Source organism: Callithrix jacchus, chromosome 5 (assembly GCF_049354715.1).
Source record: "Callithrix jacchus isolate 240 chromosome 5, calJac240_pri, whole genome shotgun sequence".
Lineage (NCBI taxonomy): Eukaryota > Metazoa > Chordata > Mammalia > Primates > Cebidae > Callithrix > Callithrix jacchus.
The window spans coordinates 150,728,266-150,750,814 of record NC_133506.1 but is presented as its reverse complement, the minus strand read 5'-3'; the positions used below and the strand labels follow the sequence as shown (position 1 = coordinate 150,750,814).

At 39.1% G+C, this 22,549-nt stretch overlaps 1 long non-coding RNA gene across 3 annotated transcripts in view; it reads right to left on the bottom strand.

The window, feature by feature from the left end:
* Positions 1 to 22,549, bottom strand: part of LOC128932224 (uncharacterized) — a 161,626-nt gene that overhangs the window by 47,902 nt on the left and 91,175 nt on the right. The gene's annotated exons all lie outside the window — the stretch shown is intronic.

Here is a 22,549-nt window from a genome sequence, read left to right as displayed (position 1 = left end):
ACAGCCAATATCATACTGAATGGGTAAAAACTGGAAGCATTCCCTTTGAAAATTGGCACAAGACAAAGATGCCCTCCCTCACCACTCCTATACAACATAGTATTGGAAGTTCTGGCTAAGGCCATCAGGCAAAAGAAAGAAAGAAAGGGGGTATTTGAATAGGAAGAGAGGATATCAAATTGTCCCTGTTTGCAGATGACATGATTGTATATTCAGAAGACCCGTCATCTCAGCCCAAAATCTTCTTAAGCTAATAAGCAACTTCAGCAAAGTCTCAGGATACAAAATCAATGTGCAGAAATCACAAGCATTCCTATACACCAATAATAGAAAAACAGAGAGCCAAATCATGAGTGAACTCCCATTCACAATTGCTACAAAGAGAATAACATACCTAGGAATGCAACTAACAAATGATGTGAAGAACCTCTTCAAGGAGAACTACAAACCACTATTCAAGGAAATAAGAGAGGACACAAACAGATGGAAAAACATTCCATGCTCATGGTTAGGAAGAATCAATATTGTGAAAATGGCCATACTGCCCAAAATAATTTATAGATTCAATGCTATCCCCAGCAAGCTACCGATGACTTACTTTACACAATTGAAAAAAAACACCTTAAACTTCATATGGAACAAAAAAAGAGCTCACATAGCCAAGATAATCTGAAGAAAAAAAAAAAGCTGGAGTCATCACACTACCTTATTTCAAACGATATTACAAGGCTACTGTACTCAAAACAGCATTGTACTGGTACCAAAACAGAGATATGGACCAATGGAACAGAATAGAGGCCTCAGAAACAATGCTACACAGCTACAACCATCTGATCTTTGACAAACTTGACAAAAACAAGCAATGAGGAAAGGATTCCCTGTTTAATAAATGGTGTTGGGAAAAATGGCTGGCCACATGCAGAAAGCTGAAACTGGATCCCTTCCTTACACATCATACAAAATTTCACTTTAGATGGATTAAAGATTTAAACATGAGGCCTAACACCATAAAAACTCTAGAAGAAAACCTAGGCAATACCATTCAGAACATAGGCATGGGCAAGAACTTCATTACTAAAACACCAAAAGCAATGGCAACAAAAGCCAAAATAGACAAATGAGATCTAATTAAACTTAAGAGCTTTGCACAGTAAAAGAAACTATCAATATAGTAAACTGGCAACCAACAGAAAGGGAAAAAAATTTTGCAATGTACACATCAGACAAAGAGCTAATATCCAGACTCTGTGGAGAACTTAAACAATCTTACAAGAAAAAAAAAACAAGCAACCTCATCAAAAAGTGGGCAAAGGATATGAACAGACACTTTTCAAAATAAGACATATATGAGGCCAACAAACATATGAAAAAAGTTCATCATTACTGATCATTAGAAAATGGCAAATCAAAACCACATTGAGATACTACCTCATGCTAGTTAGAATGACAATCATTAAAATATCAGGAGACAACAGATGCCGGAGAGGATGTGGAGAAATAGGAATGATTTTACGCTATTGGTGGGAGTGCAAATTAATTCAACCATTGTGGAAGACAGTGTGGCAATTCCTTAAGGATCAAGAAATAGAAATACCATTTGACCCAGCAATCCCATTACTGGGTATATACCCAAAGGATTATAAATCATTCTACTATAAAGACACATGCACATGTATGTTTATTGCAGCACTGTTCACAATAGCAAAGACTTGGAACCAACTGAAATGCCCAGAAATGATAGACTGGATAAAGAAAATGTGGTACATATATACCACAGAATATCATGCAACCATAAAAAAGATAAGTTCATGTCCTTTGTAGGAACATGGATGAACCTGGAAACCATAATTCTCAGTGAACTGACACAAGAACAGAAAACCAAACACCACATATTCTCACTCATAAGTGGGTATTGAATGATGAAAACACACAGACACAGGAAGGGAAACATCACACACTGGGGCCTGGGGATTGGGGGGCTAGGGGAGGTATAGCAGGTTGTGGGAGATTTAGAGGGGATAGCATTAGGAGAAATACCTAATGTAGATGACGGGGCAATGGATGCAGCAAACCACCACCATGGCACATATATACCTATGTAACAAACCTGCACGATCTGCACATGTACCCCAGAACTTAAAGTATAAAAAAAAGCCAAAGGGGGAAAAAAACCTTACCTATAGAGGAGCAATGATAAAAATTATATCAGGCCAGGTGAGGTGGATCATGCCTGTTGTAAACCCAGCACTTTGGGAGGCTGAGGTGAGAGAATCACCAGAGATCGGGGATTGAGACAAGCTTGGCCAACATAGTGAAACCCAGTCTCTACTAAAAATACAAAAATTAGCTGGGCATGGTAGTGCAGGCCTGTAGTCCCAGCTACTCAAGAGGCTGAGGTGGGAGATTTACTTTTCAAAAAGTGAAAAAGCCCAGGAGGTCAAGGCTATAGTGAGCCATAATCACACCACTGCACCCCAGACTGTGTGACACAGTGAGATTCTGTCTCACACAAAAAAAAATATTATTGGACTTCTCTTCAGAAAGCATGAAAGCAAGAAAAAGAGTGGAATAAGGTATTTAAGTATTAAAAGAAAAAAAAACCACCAACCTAGAATTCTATATCCAGAAAAATTATTCTTAAAAGTGAAGGAGAAAAAAGTATTTGCTCAGATAAGTAAAAACTAAGGAAATTTGTTGCCAAATTCCTTGCAAGAATGTTAAAAGAAGTTTAACATGCCTTGAAAGAAATATTAAAAGAAGTTCTATGGAGTGAAGAAAAATTATATATGCAAGAAACTTGGATATACATAAAGAAAGGAAGAACATTAGAGAAGGCAGAAATGAAGATTAAGTAAAAACTTTTATTTTTATTCTCAACTGATCTAGGTAGAGAAATTGAGTTACATAAAATTCCCAGATGAAACCAAATGTGGCAGAAAAAGAGTGAAATACCAATAAGTAGACAAAAGAAAATCCAACGGCAGTGAACAGCAAACAGTAACAGATATAGCAGATATAAATCCAGCTATGTCAATAGCCACTTTAAACTTCAGTGGTTTCAGGCAACCAATTAAAAGAGGTTGTCATAGTGGATAAAAAGGCAAAACCAACTATATTTTGTCCAAGAAGTCTACTTTACATATAAAAACATACATATATAGGGTAAAAGTAAAGAGATGAAGAAAGACAAATCATGATAACAATAATTGAAAGAAACCTGGAGTAGTATATTAATTTTAGGAAAAGGAAACTTCAGAATAAGAAAATTATTGGGAATAAATATGGGGATTGTACCATGATAAAGGGGTCAGTTCTCCAAGAACATATAATAATCTTTAATATGTATGTACCTAACAACAGTGTCAAAACATGAGTAAAAAATGAACAGAACTACAAGTAGAAACAGACAGATCAACTATTTTAATTGGAAACTTCAACATTCTCTATCAGAAATAGACAGATCCAGTAGACAGAAAATGAATAAGGACATAGTTGTGCTCAATAGCACCATCAATCAACTGGATCTAATGGACATTTATAGAACACTTCATTTGATAACAGCAGAATACACATTCTTTTTAAGGTCATGTGAAACAGTCATCAAGATAGAGCCCATTCTGTACCATAAAACCCATCTTAACATATTTAAAATTATGTAAATCATATAAGGTATGCTCTAGATCACAATATAACTCAACTACAAATCAATAATAAAAAGAGATCTGGAAACCTTCTGAGTATTTGGAGATTAAATAACTTGTAAAGAATACATAGGTCAAAAAATAAGCCTGAAGAAAAATTTAAAAATATGTTAATCAAAATAAAAATGAAAATACAACTTATCAAAATTTGTTGGATGCAGTGAAAGCAGTGCACAGAGAGAAAATTATAGCACCGAATGCATATATTAGAAAATAATAGAGATCTGAAATCAATTCCCTAAATTTCTACCTTATGAAACTAGAAAAAGGAGAGCAAATTAAAGCCAAAGGAAAAAAAAAAAAACAATAAAAATTAAAGCAGAAATCAATGAAATAAAACATAAGAAATCAACAAACTCAAAGTTAATTCTTTGAAAAGATCAGTAAAATTGTAAAAGAATAGCCTGATTAGCTAAGAATAAAAGAGAAGACACAAATGAATATCATCATGAATGAAATAAGGGCTATAACTACTGATTGTATGAACATGAAAGGAATAATAAAGGAATAGCACAAGCAACTCTACGCCCAAAAACTTGAAAACCTGGATGTAATGAACCAGTTCCTTGAAAGACACAATCTACCAGGAGTCACACAAAGAGAAATAAACAATCTGAATCCACCTATTAAAGTCGAATCTTCTTCTATTAATTATTGATTAATGTCAATATAATTATCAACTTGAATCAGTAATTAATGACCTTCCAAAAAGAAAGCATTAAACCCATTTGTAGCTTTAGTGAATTATACCAAATATTTAAGGACGATATGGTATCAGTTCTCTACCATCCCTTCCAGAAACTAGAATCAGAGGACATACTGCTTAACTCATTATGAAGCCAGGATTACCCTGACAAAGAAATCGCAAGAAAGGAAAAGTATGGACCAACATCTCTCACGAATATAGATGCAGAAATTCACAAGAAACTATTAGCAAATTAATCCAACAATGCATGAAAAGAAATTATACAACTGCAATCACAAGTTTCCAACACAATCACAACACGATAAATCAAGTGGGATTTATTCCAGGTATGCAAGGCTGCTTCAACATTTGAAAAGACGTCATACTCAATGGTGAGAAATTAGGTGCCTTCCTGCTAAGATTAGGAACAAGATAAGGGTGTGCTCTTGGACCTCTCATATTTAACAAAGGCAGTTTAGTGGAGAAAGGATAGTCCTTTCAACAAATGATGTGGAAGCAACTGGACACCCACATGCAAAAAAAAAAAATGAAGTTAGACTTACATCTTTCATAAAAACTAACTCAAAACGAACCATAGACCTAAACATTAAATGCAAAAGTATGAAACACCTGGAAGAACACACAGGAGAAAATGTAGGTGAACTGAGGTTGGTGATCATTTTTGCTATAATACCAAAGGCATAATCCATGAAAGAAAAAAAGAAAAATTTGATAATTTGGACTTTGATAAAATTAAAATTTTCTGTCAACAGAGTGTCAAAACACATAAGTAAAAAACTGGTGAACTACAAGTGGAAATACACTAATCAACTATTTTAGTAGGAAACTTCAACACTTTATCAGAAATGGACAGATCCAGTAGGCAGAAAATCAGTGCTCTGTAAAAGACACTCATGAGAAAATGAAAAGGCAAGCCACGGACTAGAAGAAAATATTTGTAAAACATATATCTAATAAAAGACTGGCATCCAAAATACACAGAGAACTCTAAAAAGTAAGAAGACAAACAATTCAATTTTAAAATCGGCCAACAATCTGAACAGATACCTTACCAGAAAAGATATACAAATGGCAAATAATTATATAAAGAGATATTCAACATGGTATGTCATTAGAGAATTGCCAATTAAACTAACAATGAGATACTACTACAACCTATTAGAATGGCTAACAACCAAAACAACGACAACACCAAATGCCAGCAGGAATGTGGAACACCTGGAGCTCATTTACTGGTAATGGGAATGCAAAACGGTATAGCCATTCTGGAAACAGTTTGGTAGTTTCCTACAAAACTAAACATACATTTACCACACAACTCAGCAATTGTGTTCCTTGGTATTTACCCAAATGTGCTGAAAACCTATGCTCACATAAAAACCTACACACAAATGTTTACAGCATCCTATTCATAATTGCCCAAATTTGAAAGCAGTCAAGATGATTTTTTAAAGGTGAATGGATAAACAAATCACGGTCCATCTGTACAATGAAATATTATTCATCACTAAAAAGAAATAAGCTATTAAGCCGTGAAAAGACAGAAGAATTTTAAATGTATATTGCTAAGTGAAAGAAGCTAGTCTGAAAAGGCTACATACTGTGTAATTCCAACTGTATGACATTCTGAAAAAGGAAAAACTATAGAGGCCCCAAAAAGAGTCAGTGGTTGCCAGGGGTTCGAGGGGTCATAGAGGAGGGAGGGATGATAAGTGGAGAGCAGAACATTTTTAGGACAGTGAATCGATTCCGTATGATACTGATGGGTACAAGTCATTATGTATTTGACAATAACCACAGAATGTACATGACAAAGAGTGGACCCTAAGGTAGAGACCTGCGTTAATAAAAGGTATCAGTATTGACTCACCAATTGTGACAAATGTACACACACTAATGAAAGACGTTAATAATAGGGAAAATGGGGAGAGGAGTTTCAGGAGATGTATGAGAACCCTCTGTACTTTCTACTCAATTTTCCTATAAACTAAAACTGCTCTGAAAATAAAATTTATCAAAAAGTTTTAAAAAAAAAATCAGAAGCTACCCTTCTATGTGCTTCTCTAGCTGGTCAGCAGAAGCAAGAAACTCTAGATTTGCTCCAGGTCTCTCCTCTACCCCTGGTCTCCTTAGTTGTAAGCCATAAACTCAGCTTCAGTTCCCTAGTTGCTTTTTTTCATAACTTTTTAGTTTCAAATTTTCATCTTAGTTATACTTATAATAATATACACGATTGCTCGGATAACTGTATAATGGTCATGAGTTCCTTTTACTTAATCTCTGCAAATGATGAGGTCTTTGGTAAAATAAATGTGAGCACTATTGGCTTACACCTTTCAATCTGTTAAATGCAGATGCTGGAACATGAAACGCCCTGAATCATCATGGAAACAAAATAATTTAAGCCTCCTCTTTGAAATGAGCAACTATGAAATCAGAAATATGAGTTCCCCTTTAAGAAGAAAATCACATTTCAATGTAAAGGACTAGGAATAAATCTCCTCAGATTTGAAATTATTGTGGTTTGGGGGATGCTATGTTATAAATCCTTCTATGTGCTGATTAGAAAACTGAATTTAAAGCCTAGTAAACTCAACAAAGAGCTCTGGTGAGCTAAATGGTTGGGGGAGAAACTGTCTGCAAGGCAGTTGCCTAAGCTGTGCTCTCTATTGTGAGTGCCAACTTTCCTTCCATTCAGCCAAGAGAGACAAAGACTCCTGATGTCAAATGGCTTTTTGATAAGACCGTGTCTAAAAATATAAATCTTTATATTTGTGTGGGCATTGTTGTCTGCAGAAGTTTTAGGTAATTGCAAAAAGTGAAAAACATTGGAGATAGTGACAGTTCATTGTTTTCATTAATTGTATTTATTGTTAAACGCTCCAGATATAACTCCAACGGTTATCAAATTATTTTCTCTTTGTAATCTGGATCTTTTGTTCCCCATCCACTATTTAAAAAGTGTAATTTCTGAGATCTGCAATAGCATTTTATTGCTTTCTCTCTGTTGCTGTTGATTATAGTGCAGCTGTGTGAACTGTTTGAACTGCTTCTGACAGTTTGAAAACCTAAAACGTGACTCAGATTGTTGTTCATTCTTTGACACTACTTCTAGCCATTTTACAAGCACAGGAGGAGAATTAGAAGTTTTGATAATGAAGACAATATGGGAAGTATGAACGTACTACCAGGGAAAGGGTGTAAAAAGGAACATTTGAGGTCCTAAATCCTACCACCTCCTCCCCCTAAAATTGGCAGTTATTCCAAACTCTGGCAGTTATTTCTGCCATTAACACAATCTCATCAGACACACGAGAAACTTTGGTGTCATCCTCAAACCTTTTCTCCCTATCTGGCTTTCCAGACCTTCCCTCTAATTCTCTGTGGATTCCAATAAAGATATTCCCCAAAATACTACAGAATCAGTGTCCGTTGATCCCACAAGCTTTGATCCAATGCAAAGGGCAATGGATACGTAACATTTATCTTTGGGGATTAGGACCAACTGGTAGGCAAAAGAGCTGTCCTATGAACAATTACCTGGAAAGGACCTGGGAAGTCCTGGACTAAACTCAATAAAAGTCAGAATGAAAAGGAAAAAGCATATAGTTCTATGAGAACTGTAAGACCTCCCGGTTGCAGCACTGCTAGTACCTCACAGCATGCTTGATACTTGCATGTCTACTCACCCTGGGTTGCCTCAGTCTACCATATAGGCCACTTAGGATTTTCTTCTCTCCATGATTTCACAGTGAGAGATTTCAGTCCCTCTAGGTCTCCACAACAAAGCAGAAGGTTATGTGCAGCCTGTACCATGCCCCACTCCTGCCAGCCTCTCCTGCCTCAGCACCCACAGCCTCAGTCCCTGCTACACTGCTTATAACTGGGCAACTCCCACTTCTAGTCAATCAAACAACCATATAGCTTAGGTTTCTGGTCAGAGTAGGAACTCAGGCAAAACATTAATTCAGGAACTCGGGAACTCAATAAACATTAATTCTTTTGCCTCCATTTCTTTTCTTTTCATCTTTCTAGTCCAATTTCTTATCACCTTTTGCCAAGACAAATCTCTTGTAACCATTCTTCCTATACTTTGAACTTTTCCTTCTCCAATCTACCTTAAATAATACAGCTGTTTATCTTCCCAACTCATTAACCTGCACACCCTCACCATCCTGTTCCACATCTCCCTATTAATTATCAGATCTAGCCAACCTTTCAGCAGGAAGTCCAGTTTCTCTACATCTGGCTCACGTCTCTCTTGATCTAGCCTTACTTCCTTCATATGCCGACAGGAACCCTCTTTTCCGTCAACTGGCCTGATCATTTTAACCATTCAGAGGAAAGAATTTACCCAGTTATTCCTAATCTACCCACATGGACAGATTAAATGGGTACCAAGAAACATGAAGAGTCTTACGTTTTGCCCTACTTGTAAACTATCAAGTTAAACTGCTACAGTTTCATGGATGCTGTAGAAGACATGAGATTCCTCGGTCAGAGACAAAAGACTTTCTTACTAACAACAATAGAGTAGTCAGAGTATAAGCATTTTCTTGCAGCTGTTTCTAGAGCCCAAAACATAGGGAAATACATGGAAGGCCAGGGAAGATCAGCACATACAGCAGGCTGCATTATAGAAGAGGAACTCGAGTTTAGGGAACACATAACTTTTGTAATAAGCGATAATCATGCCAGCTGTTTACTCCTAAGGGAAACATTTGATCTATCTTTCATGGCATTTCGCTATAATAAGCATCCCAGAAAATATATTTGAGAAAAACAGGCAGTCAGCACCTCTGCTGGTAGGATGTATGCAGAAACACAAGAGACCCATGGATGGATAATTTTCTCCCAACAGTGAGCCTTATTAATGCTAATCCTTCAAAAAGGAGAAAAGTTGATTTGTTGGTGAAGTGGACAAAGAAGGGAGTCTCAGTCTGTCACCCCCACTGGAGTGCAGTGGTGCAATCTCAGTTCACTGCAACCTCCACCTCCCATGGTCAAGTAATTCTCCTGTGTCAGCCTCCCAAGCAGCTGGGATTACAGGCACGCACCACCACACCCAGCTAATTTTTGCATTTTTTTAGTAGAGACAGGATTTCGCCATGTTGTTCAAGCTGGTCTCCAACTCCCCACCTCAAGTGATCCACATGCCTTGGCCTCCCAGAGTGCTGGAATTATAGGCTTGAGCCACTTTGCTTGGCCTAATGGTCTCTTGAGTCAAACATCACCAGTTCACTTAATGCCCTGATCCTAGTGCCTGGCCAACAGTATATGTTCAACATAAGTTAACTAATATTGTTTTTGTTGCTATTGTTAAGTAACAGCAATGACTAATAAATCTCCTGATCTTCTACCCCTGATCCCAGGAGAGGTGATCAGTGTCTATCTCAGGAGAAACATGGGTGGTGATTGCTACAGGCTGAAGCATTTTTCCTCAAAATTCATATGTTGAATTCCTAAACCCTAGTACTTAATATTGTGATTGTACAGGAGATAGAAGGTAATTAAGTTAAAATAAGGCCATTAGGGTGTGCCCTAATCAAATTTGACAGGTATCCTTATAAGAGGAGATTAGCACATGGACACAAACACAGAGAGAAGACACAGGGAGAAGACAGCTATCCACAAGCCAAGGAGAGAGGCCTCAGAAGAAATTAACCCTGGCAACACTTTGATCTTAGACTTTTAGCCTCTAGAACTATGAGAAAATAAATTTCTGTTCCTGAAGCCTCCCAGTCTGTGGTATTTTATTATGGCAGCCCTAGCAAATGAATACATACAGTGGTGAATGAAACATGAATGAACCTTCTGAGACCTGGCTTTGGGTGATCCTGGGCCTTGACCAAACAGTTTATTACAGGAAAAACCAATGTGAGGTATGGTGTCAAACATTCTCTAAACCATGAAGGGTTTGCACCCTGTAGTCCCACCCTTGGCCAGGGCTCCATTTTCACAGTTCCCACCCAGCCCTCCATGCACCCACCACTCCTGGCTTCAGGGCCCTGCCCCTCACTGCCTTATTTCCCTTAGGATATTACAACAGGGCTGGGTCCCAATTCTTTAAGCTTCTCTGGGAGACAAATTTTGGTAACTAAAAACTAAATAGTACTTGCAAATAGGAAGAACAAAGAAAGTACAAAGTTATTACTTGCAGTTTGCAAGCAAATTTGATAGTCATCCTCCTCTCCTTCTCTCTTAAGGTTAGAGAGTTAAAAATTGTAATTACAGGTTGGGCACCGGGGCTCACGCCTATAATCCCAGCACTTTGATAGGCCGAAGTAGGAGCGGATCACCTGAGGTCAGGAGTTTGAGACTAGCCTGACCAACATGGTGAAACCCCATCTCTACTAAAAATACAAAAATTAGCTGGGCATGGTGGCATGCACCTGTAATCTCAGCAGCTACTTGGGAGGCTGAGGCAGGAGAATTGCTTGAACCTGGGAGGCAGAGGTTGCAGTGATCTGAAATCATGCCATTGCATTCCAGCCTGGGCAACATGAGTGAAACTCTGTCTCAAAAAAAACAATCATAATTATTTTTAAAAGTTCCCCTACAGTTAGCAAGAGGTTTCACACATATGGAAATGTACCACATAATAATGTTTTAGTCAATGATGGACTACATATATAACAGTGGTTCCATAAGTGTACAATATTGTATTTTTACTGTACCTTTTCTATGGGATATCTTTAGATGCACAAATACTTACTATGTGTTACAGTTGCCCACAGAATTCAGTGTAGTAACAGGCTGGGCAGGTTTGTAGCCTAAGAACTATAGGCTGTGCCATATACCCTAGGTGTATAGTAGGGTATTCCATCTAGGCTTGTGTGAGGACACTCAGTGATGTTCACATGATGAAATCTACTAACGACTCATTTCTCAGAATGTATCCCTGAGCAAAGCATGACTATTACCATTTCTTCCAGTTTTAATCAGATGGCCTGCCTGGTTTGGAATGCCCTTGCAATTCTTTTCTTCTTACCCAAGCTCTCCCCTCCCATCAGTGCCTTGCCTCAGTCCTTAGAGAATACTTATCTGAACATTATGATCATTACCATCTATGCCCTCATGCTCATATAGCATACACTTTCATGGAAATTATTTTGTGGACATCTTCTTGCCCAGAAAAATTTTCAATTTTAAAGCAATAGATAGAAGACTCCATTACATAGTTTTTAAATTGATGGACCTGATTTTTTCAGAGCAGTTTCAAGTTTACAAGAAAATTTACTGGGAAGTACAGACAGCTGCCATATACTCCTTTCCCTCAACCCAACACTTTCTCCTTTTCTTCTATCTTGCAATAGTGTGGTAGATTTGTTACAATTGATGAATCAATACTGATAATTATTAACTAAGGCCAGTCGATTATGGGGGTTCACTCTTTGGGTTGTGCAGTTCTATGGGTTTTGATAAATGTATAATGTCAGATATCCCCCATTATAGTATGAGGGAATCTGTGGGGACCGCTCCCGTGTGAGGCCCCTGGGAAATGGGCCTCGCCATATGGTGAGCTTGAGCCAGGACACAGATCCCCGGTTGGGGGAGTCGAGCTGAGGGAAAGCAGGAACTGAGAGAGGGACTATGATATTCTAAATAGTTAACAGACATTACTTTATGAATATGAGGACTTGGGAGTCAATGTGTCCACTTTCGGCTTCTTATGGTTTATTGCTTGATTGTGCTCATTTTGGACCCTTGTTACCTTCATTGTAAAATATTAACTTAAGTATTTACACTTGGTAACGTACTTACCATAACTTACTGGGTGTAACTGTAACTTACTTCTCATCGCTTACTGCGCATGACTGTAACTTACTTACATTGATCCATTGGGGGTAAGCTAATTACTGAAAGTAACTTACTTATTGGGTGTAACCTACTTAATGGGATTAACTTACTGGGCGTAACTTAGTGGGCGTAACTTGCTTACTGTAACTTAAGTACTTGATCTGGTGTAAACAACTTTGACTTCAGAAAAGTATATAAGGAAACATATTGCAAAAATAAAATGGCTGGTTGGACATAGCCTAAGCCAGCCCTCCAGACTCGGCTTTTCTATTTTCTTTCACTTCCGCGCACTCTCTCCCTCAGGTTGAGCGAGACATCTATGTTGGTGGTCTCAGGGACTCCTGCAGGTCGGTAGTCCCCTGGCAGACATGCCGGACCCCAACAGTAGTATCATATAGAATCGTGTCACTGCCACAAATGTACTCTGTGTTTTACCAGTTCAATCCTGCCTCTCTTTTCCCAAATCCTTGGAAACCATCAGTATTTTTAGTCTCTATACTTCTGTCTTTTCCAGAATGTCATATAGTTGGAATCACATAGTATGCAGCCTTTTCAGACTGGTTTGTTTCACTTGACTTGACAGCTTGACCTCATTATATTTTAGCATAGCACCCTACTCATAGCAAGACCTCAGTAAATATTGTTTGAGCAGATGTTGATGGTAATTCCCATTGAGCAAATCTTCATGCAGGAAATGGCATTTGAGCTGATCTCTTAAAGATGAGAAGGATTCTACATGACAGCTAAGTCATCCAGCAGAGAAAATAAAGTGACATTAACAAAGTCACAGAGGTAAAGTTCCTGCACCTCTGAGGCTCAAGTTCTTTGAATAAACTTTTCTCCACCTGCTGTTGTTGATAAAGTCTTTCTCTCCACCTCATGATTTGTCATTTTCCTGGGTGTTTCCAGCAATCATGTATTGACCCAAGTAATATCCTGTTGGCATTTTTAACTCTTTCATTTAAAGCAAAAGTAAAGTAAGTTTCAGAAGAGTTAAGTAAAGCGCCTGAGTTAGTAAGTATCAGAACTGCTCCCTGTTTCTGTTACTTAAACGCCACTGTGACATTTTTATGTCCCTAAAGATTGATGTCAACTCAGATCCACACGGCCTCAGTGTATGCTCTGAACAAGTCACCAACATATGATGCTATTTCTCCCATAGCAACAATGCATGCCTTCTGGGTCCATGTCATGGAACTGGGCATGGGTGCTCTTTGTACCTCATAGCACACTTGTAGAATTTTTGCTTCCTCTCCGTGCAGCCAAGGAAAGAGTATTTCTACCAAGTGACACAAGGATCCCAGTAAGCTGGAACTGAGACTGTGTCACTTGGTTATTTGAGCTCCTCATGTTCTTGAACCAGTAGACCGAGAGGAGGTTACTTTACTGGCTCAGGTGAATGAGCTCAGTTTCCAAGGTGGAATCAGATTACTGCTATGTAATTGTAGCAAGGAAGATCAAGTCTAAAATGTAGGTGATTCTCTGTATCACAGGGAGGCTAACTCCCTCTCTGTCTGTCTCCTGTGGCATCTCCAGCAGTAGCTGTGTTACTCTGTGGCACCAGTTCTCACTGGCAGGCCTGCTGTGGTCCCATCTTCTGCCAAAGACCCTGAACTCGGGGCTCTGGTCATAACCCCTCCTCTCTTTGTCCTTCTGGCCCTGGGTGGTGGTGAACTGCTGTTAGTGCTAATCTCCAGATGGTATCTCTCTGTCATAGTCTGGCTTTTCAGCTCTTCCATTACTTATGCGACAAATTCCTTGTATTAAATTATCTTTTTTTAAAATACCCAAGGTGGTTTCTTTATTTCTAGTTTGGTTTCACCTTCACTGATACAGACTCCCTTCTCCTATTAATCTATATGTAATCTCTCCAGAAAATAGCACCCTCTGTAGTGAATATGGCTACCGTCTAAACAATGAAGTTTTCCAAGTCCGTATCTTCAGTCCTGATGTCTCTTCTGAGAGTTGGTGCCTTTTCCACAGACATAGCTTAGATGTTGCGACAGTAAATATAAGCTAAGTTAAGCTGAGGAAACAGATGATCCCAAATCCCAGCAGCTTATGGTAAAACATAGGTTTATCTCTTGCTTATACCACATATTCATCTCAAATCAGTTGAGACTCTATGTTGTTTTTCTTCTGAGACCAAGACTGTGTGGGAAAACATCTGGCTCTTAAGCTTTGTTCCTGGAAGGTCCATATGGTCACTCCTGCATTCATCAGTCAGAGAGAGAATCCGGGAGAAAGAAACTAGGATACGTGACACACAACACAGTTAAGAAGCCCTCAAATGCACATGCCCACACAGAATTCCATCATCTTAACCCCCTAATATGTGCTCCGATTCTTGTAATGTCACCACTTTCCACAGTTACCTAAGATAGAAACCTAGGTGTTATCCGGTCTCATTCTTTCCTAATTTTTCTCCAATGCCTTTTTTCCAATAGGTTACTCAAGTTTCATCGAGTCCATCATGTAAATATTTCTTAGCACATTCCCGTTTCCACTATTCATATTCAGATAACTGCCATCTCCAATCTTGTTTTCAGTTGATTCTCTACAGAATATCCAGTGTAGAATCAAGGAGGATCCTCTTTCAATCTTTACTGATCTTGGTTATGGAGCAGTGAGTTATGACAGTATTTGGCAGGAGGATTTGCAAAGAAAGGGAAAGCAACCCTGTAGGTACATGTACATGAAGCATTATTAATACTGCCTTAAAATTGCTCTTCTAGGAATGACAAGGAAGAAGAGGTTATGGAATGTTTACATTCCCGTGGCCATGAAAACACAGTAAGTTAGAAGCACTGTTGGCAGCCAGACAAGTGGGGCTGAGTTCTAAAGACTACAAATGTACAGCATCTTCTCCTGGTGATCACTTGGTAAAGCATCTATGTTGACTAGTATTTAAGGTGATAAAAACAGACTTTCTAATGTAGGTAACTGTTGAGTTATAGGCCTGAGTATATGCTATATACTCAGTATAGCATAACCACTTAGGCTATAACATTTGTTATAGAAGATTATATCTTTCCACTTAAATTATAAAAAGACAGGAACCAATTTCTCCTATAATTAATTTCAACCTATAAATGCTGAGTGACTTATTGGTTTAGCTAAAGCATTTTTGGATACTTAGTCTGTCTCTGTCTGCATATGGATATCACTATTACAAAGATTATGGCTGGTTTAGGCAGCTCTAATTGGGCAAAATATGAGACTTCATTTCTTCCACATCAGAGAGATATTTCTAAAGCATAGGACCATGATCATATCCCTCCTATGCTTGAAATTCCTCAAGAATTCTTCTTTGCTCTTAGGATAGAGTGAAAACTTCTTAACATGGTCTAAGAACTGCATGTTCCGATGCTGGTTACTTTTCCAGCATTTTCTCAAACAACCTATTTCAGTTCTATTAGGACATTTTATTTTCTTTCTCTCCAGATTTTACATATTTCGGTCTCTTGCCTTGAATAACTTTGCTTGCCCTCTCTCTATCCCACTATGCTTCCCTCCCCAGTTCCAGGTCTGGCTGTCTGGGGCTCATGCTTTGTATTTCAACATAGCAGTCCCTTCTCCATGATGAATTTCTTTGCCCCTGACCTGGGTACTGTCTGCTTCCCTCCAAGCATAAGGAACACTCCCTACTTCCCTCAATGAGTACTGAGCACACCGTGTCCCCATTTATCTTTCTACATCACACACTAGACTCCAAGAACAGTAAGGGCAGAGGTCATCACCGTCTTAATAAATAAAATGATGGGCCAGGCACAGTAGCTCACCCCTGTAACCCCAGTACTTTGGGAAGCTAAGGCAGGCAAATTGCTTGAACCCAGAAGGTCGAGACCAGCCTGGGCAACATGGCAAGATCCAGTCTCTACAAAAAAAAAAAAGCAAAACACTTTTTTAATTAGCTGGGCATGGTGGTATCCACCTGTAGTTCCAGCTACTCAAGAGGCTGAGATGGGAGGATCACTTGAGCCAGCAGAGGTTGTAGTGAGCTGAGATCACTCCACTGCACTCCAGCCTGGGCAATAGAGTGAGATCCTGTCCCAAATAAATAAATAAATAAATAACAAAACGATAATGGTAGCTCACATTACTAAACACTTACATGCTCTGATTATGCTAGATGCCTTCTTTGCTGGATTTCATTTAATTCTCAGAACATCTGTATTCATTGGCAATAGAATCTGAGGCTGGCTCACTTAAAACCAAAATAAAAAGTGTTCGTGTGGTGGGGTTGGGGGGGGATATGCAGATGTGTAATAATGCGCAGAATCGAAGGAAAAGCTCTACACCAGTCTACAGGATTGGCGGAAGTCAGGAAAGTCCTGAGAATCCGGGAGAGTATCTGCAAGAGACTGCCCTCTGGAGGACACATAAAGTTTCCACTGGAAAACATCCCAAAACTTCAGGGAAGAGGAAGGAATTATTCTATAGAAAAAAACCGGTAAGGATGAAGGCTAGGCAAAATTCTAATTATAAACAACCTTGTGAGGTATTCCTATTTGCTCATGACGAAATTGATGCTTTGAGAATTTATATAATTTGTTTAACTGGTAATTGTCAGAAACAGCCCTTAGTCAAGTCTATTTGACTCCAAAATCCATGCTCATAACCAGGATGCAACCATGGCTGCTGACTCACCCTTGAGCCCTCAGTGACTGGTAAAGTATTAACATTAGGCAGGCATTCTATAAATATTCATTTCATTGAATGAAAATGTGAATAAAAATGAATAAAGATAATGATAGGTAGTCAAAAATGGCTGAAGCTTAGAATATGTGGAGATTTGTGTAGAGGAACATGAGGGTGGAGGTATAGGATGACCCTACACCTCTATTCAGATATGATTTTCCCTCAGTAGGCTATTCTACTCTGTGTTCTACCACCAAGTCAGCCAATAATGCATCTTCTTTTCCCTGTGGTTCATTTAACCACCTTTCTAATTGAAGCCTTCCTACATAGTTTCTGCCCTCATAGATCTTACTGGTCTGTGAACCCCAAAGAGAGTTGCATATTGACAACATTAATTATATTGTTAATACTGACTGGCACAGCTTGCTCATTGCTTAGTGTCTAATACATATTAAACAATGCATCTCCCCAACCAGATTAGCATCAGCTATGCAAGGACAGATAAAGGGTACTCCCAATCAGTCCCAGGGAGTATACAACGAATTAAAGATGCTCCATGAATAATCATTTCTTGATTAATTGTTAAGCTATTGCTTCACAAATCAATAGCCTATATCCTCAAATAGCAAAACTGAGCTCCCTGGCTATAGATCAGGGAATCCATGATTTAAAGATTGTAAACTCAGGATGAGGCCTTGCCCCTGATTCACTGATCTGAAGCTGGACACATCCACACTGAGATTGAATTCTGCCCTGTGTGCTGTGCTGTCAGCAGGATGGGCAATAAGAATCCATAAAACCAATGTTTAGAAAGACAAGTAGAGAATCAGAGCAAGCCACCGCTTCAGGGCATCCTGCCTCATTTACTAAAAATGAAGACCATTTTTGACCTGGTCATTCTTCCATGCTAAGCTGTGTGAAAACCATAAAATGCTTTTAAAATTAATCTCTCCGATTCAGTTTGTCTCTGGCAAAGTCCAAAATCTTATTTCTTTTTCAGTGGTTTTCTCAGTTTCTTTCAAGGGATGTGTTTGTGTGTCTGTCAATGAGACTTAATATATTTTTTGTGTGTCAAATGTTTTCTCTGGTAGATTTTTAGAAATTCTCTGAGCAATGTTATACAGGTATTGACATTCTTACAAATAAGTTACACAATGTTTTCAGTAAATACTTAGAGGGGAGAGGCACTAAAGATTAACGGCAATAAACACAGCAGAATTCAGGCATCTCAAATTTCCTTTCTTGAGAACAGATATCCTGGAACTGACAAAATGAAATTGAAGCTCACAGAAGGAATCAGGAAATATAGCAACACACACACACACACACACACACACACACACACACACACACACAAAATGTATTCTTGCTAACCAAAATATGTATAGCTCTCCTTCCACCCTAAAAACCATTTGCAAAAGACAGTGAGTGGGGAGATGTTTCTGGGCACCTGCCTCAAGGCAGTAATTAAAAATCATCATCTATTTCCTTTCTTCACCCAGTCTGTGGTGTTTAGGTGAAGTTTTCAGCTTTGTAAGATTACATTTCCTGGAATAGCAGGACGAGTAATTTTCAAGATCTAAGAGACGTTAGAACATAGCTCTCGCTGAAATCGCCCATGTGAAAGAACAACATTGAACAGCGTATCAGGCAAAATGCAACTTTGAGGAGATCTGCCCATAACTGTGAAACATCAAACCCCTTTGAAATGTCAAAAGCATCTTTGCACATTAAGTCCCAGAGGTAAAAACCTCGAGAGCACAGGCTTTTACTTTTTAGAAGACCCTAGAGAGAAAACTTTGAAGGTTTTTGGACCCAATGGGTTTAACTGTCAATTTGTGCTTCTGTTCCATTTTCTTTTTTCTATCTTTTTAAAGGAAAGGACCCTGCTGTGAGATGTTATAAAAAGCTACAATTTCCACTTTTGATTAGTTTTCATATTCTTGAAGCCACAAGGCAAATGCAGGGCAGGTGGAAAGACTTTTAATTCCCTTTTCCACGTAGAAGGTAAGGAAGCAAAAGACACAGGGTGGCTTCATCAGGCACCTGGGGACCCCAAAAAGACATGAGGAGTTGCCCACAAAAGCTGCCAACAGATCACTTTTTATTAACTCCACAGGACAAAACAAGAGAGCACAAAACATGGGGGTGGTGTTAGGGCATTACTTATTACGGGAGTAGAAGAGACAGAAATGATGAAGCTGAGGGCCTCGAGGCAGAACATTAATACATTTTTTTAAGGCATCACAAAACTTCTATTATGAAGACCTGGGCCAAAGCAATCTTCTGAATTTTCCACCAGTATATGAATTGCATTTCTGAAGATGAAAATAAGCAATATTCCATGATATAAAATTATCAAATTAACACATTATCATGTAAATATATTGTCTACAAAGCCATTTGCTCTAATTCTGTAGCAATTGGTGCCAAAAATTATGTCCCAGAAATTTCAGACAATAATTTCAAGAAGTTTAAAATTGCAACACACAGCTTTTCAGAAAGCAAATGAATGCATTTCTCAGAATTATTCTTGTATCTATTATCATAATTGCCTCCAAGGAATTTTGGTGTTGTTTTAAATATGTACAATAAAGGGCATGGTCCTGCAGAGGTTTTCTTGGTGATTTTATAAATACAGGTTCTTAGGCTGAGAGGAGCCCTAAGATTCTGCTCATGTCACACAGAGGAGTAAATGAGCCAGTACACTCCATTTGGGCCACGTTTCCTTGTGAAGCTCCTCCTCCATGGAGGAAAGGGCGTCATCATCAGTTTCATTAGTTACTAACTTTGGATAAATAATTATCCCCTGCACACCAATTTCCCTAGCTATAAAATTAAGATAATAATAGCTGCCCTGGATTTTAAGAGGGTCAAATGAGATAATGTGGGTAAAAGTATGATCCACCCAACACTGGATGTGAAACTATGATGGGTTAAAAATTTTGAATTTCTGCCATAACGAAGATGAATAGAGAAAATAGCCCATATTTGTGCTTTGGCCCAGTGGTGGATCCATCCGAGCATAGATTAAAAAGGAAAATCATTCTCCCACCAAAAGAAACATAAAGAGGAAGGCTCTCCATCTGGGGTGAACATAGATACAAAACACAGGAGAAACAGCAGCAGAGCTGATTAAATAGAAGGAATAGTCTTATGTAGCTCGTCTATAGCCAGCAGCAGAACTTTTGCATTTTATATTAAATGAAGCAAACATCATTACAGATGACATTGACAATGATCCAGTACTTCAGGTCTTCGGGGTCAATAAAATTGACTGAGCATTAGCAGGGAAACAAAAGCCTCTTTAACCTCTAAAACATAGACATGCTGACTATAACAAAGAAGTGTTTAACATATAGTTTAACTCAAAACCACAAAATGAAGAGAAAACTCCAAGTCACGACAATGAGTGAATGCTGAAGCCAAGGAGCTATCCTTCTATTGGACCTGACACAAAGGGACACGTAAGGACACATAGGGAAGGAAGGCTGATGGGGAGGGAGTTCTGATTCTAGCACGGGTGTCTGGAGACAAGTCACAAAGGGAAACTCCAGTTGTTTTCCCCTAAGGAATATGGGGGAAAAGAGCCAATCGTGAGAAATCTGAGCCCTCCTCTTGCACCATGCACATATGTGAAGTCTGAACTCATGATATTAGCATGGTGGAGGAACACCAAGTTAAGAATGTAATAGAACAGTGGTCTAGCACTGTGGAAACCTAGTGTGCTCCCAACATGGGCAAGCATAAAACTACTCTGTAAGATTAAAGTCACAACCAGCACCCAGGAGATCCCCACAGAAGACAACCCAAGGATGAGGAGCTCATAGTAAAACAATAATAGCAATAAAAATTGTAGGCTGGGCGTGGTGGCTCATTCCTGTAATCCTAGCACTTTGGGAGGCTGAAGCAGGCAGATCACCTGAGGTCAGGAGCTCGAGACCAGCCAGACCAACATGGTGAAACCCTGTTTCTACAAAAAATACAAAAATTAGCCGGGAATGGCGACTAACACCTGTAATCCCAGCGATGCTGGAGACTGAGGCAGGAGAACTGCTTGAACTTGGGAGGTGGAGGTGAGCCAAGATCATGCCGTTGCACTCCAGCCTGGGCAACAAAAGTGAAACTCCATCCCCCCCAAAAAAAGAAAAGAAAATTATGATAGTGACATGAGAAAACAAAATAAGAGAGTCAAGAGAAGAGACATCATTGGAAGTTGTGCCTTCCCAGGAACTGAAGACAAGACCACCTCAAAGAGATTTTAAAATATGTATGTCTAAAACATTTAAAGAAAGAAAGAAATGCAAGAAGATATTGAAGATGTTGGGGGGAAAAGAACAAATCTTTGAAAGAACGAAAAGATATTATTGAAACTGAATCTATGGCTGCTGAAATTTAATAACGCAAAGAATAAAAAAATAGATTTAGAGACAGTAAGAAGTAGTGAATTAATAGGTTGTTACGGGGTGAATTGAAGCCCTAAACCCCAGGACTTTAGAATGTGACTGTATTTGGAGACAGGTCCTTAAAGAAGTATGGGCCCTTGTAAAGTGTAACTGGTGCCCTTAAAAGAAAAGAAAACGTAGACGCACAAAGAGACACCAGGGATGTGTGCACACAGAGGAAAGACCACGTGTCCATACACACAGAGGACACAACAAAAAGGCGGCCATCTGCACACCAGGGAGAGAGGCCTTATGAAAAGCTATGATCACCTGATAGATGCTTCCTGCCCACTGATAGATGCTTCCTGCCCACTGATAGATGCTTCCTGCCCACTGCACAGACAAAAGCAGTTCGCTGAGACCATGGTAGGGCAGTAAAGAAGTGGCTGATACGAGGCTGGCCATCCCATGCAACTAATGGAGATGGAGTTATTATTCGAATCGGTCTCTCCAAATACTCGGAGATTAGGATTTTTCGAGGACAGTTGGTGGACAGGGGATTAGGAACTGTTAATTGGCTGGGGCTGAAACCACAGGGGTGTGGCAAACAGTCCTCCCCTCTGAGTCTGCCTCTGAATGGGGGCCAAAGGATCAGCTGAGTCATGAGTCCAGGTGGAGCCATCAGTCGTCAGAAAAGCAAAAGTCTGAAAAAAAAAAAATCTCAAAAGGCCAATTTTAGGTTCTACAATAATGATGTTATCTACAGGCGTACTCAGGGAAGTCACAAATCTCGTGGCTTCTGGAACAACGGCTGGTTATTGTTTAACTATGCCTACATCTTAGCAGAATTCAGGCCCCTCTCATAACCCTAACTTTGTGGGTTTTCACTAGTTTTACAAAACTACTTTAGTTTTAGGAAGGGCTATTCTCTTTCTTTTAGGGTTCAACTATAAACTACTTTTTTCCAGAGGCAGCTCGGCCTAAGTTCAGGAATGATTAAGGAGAGCTTGGAGGTCAGAAACAAGATGGAGTCAACGATATCAAATTTCTCTTACCATCATAATTTTGTGAAGGCAGTACCACAACAGAACAAGCGCACACCTTGATTCTGGACTTTGAGCTTCCAGAACTTTGAGAACTAAATTTCTTTTGTTTAAACCACCCAGTCTGTGGTGGTATTTTGTTATGAAAATCCCAGTAGTCTAATGCAAGTGGGTAAGTGCAACAACCAGACTGGAGCTCGGAGGAGAAAAGAAAGGAAAGTGAAGAGACACAGAGGACAAAAATGAAAAGATCCGACATATATCCCGTAAGAT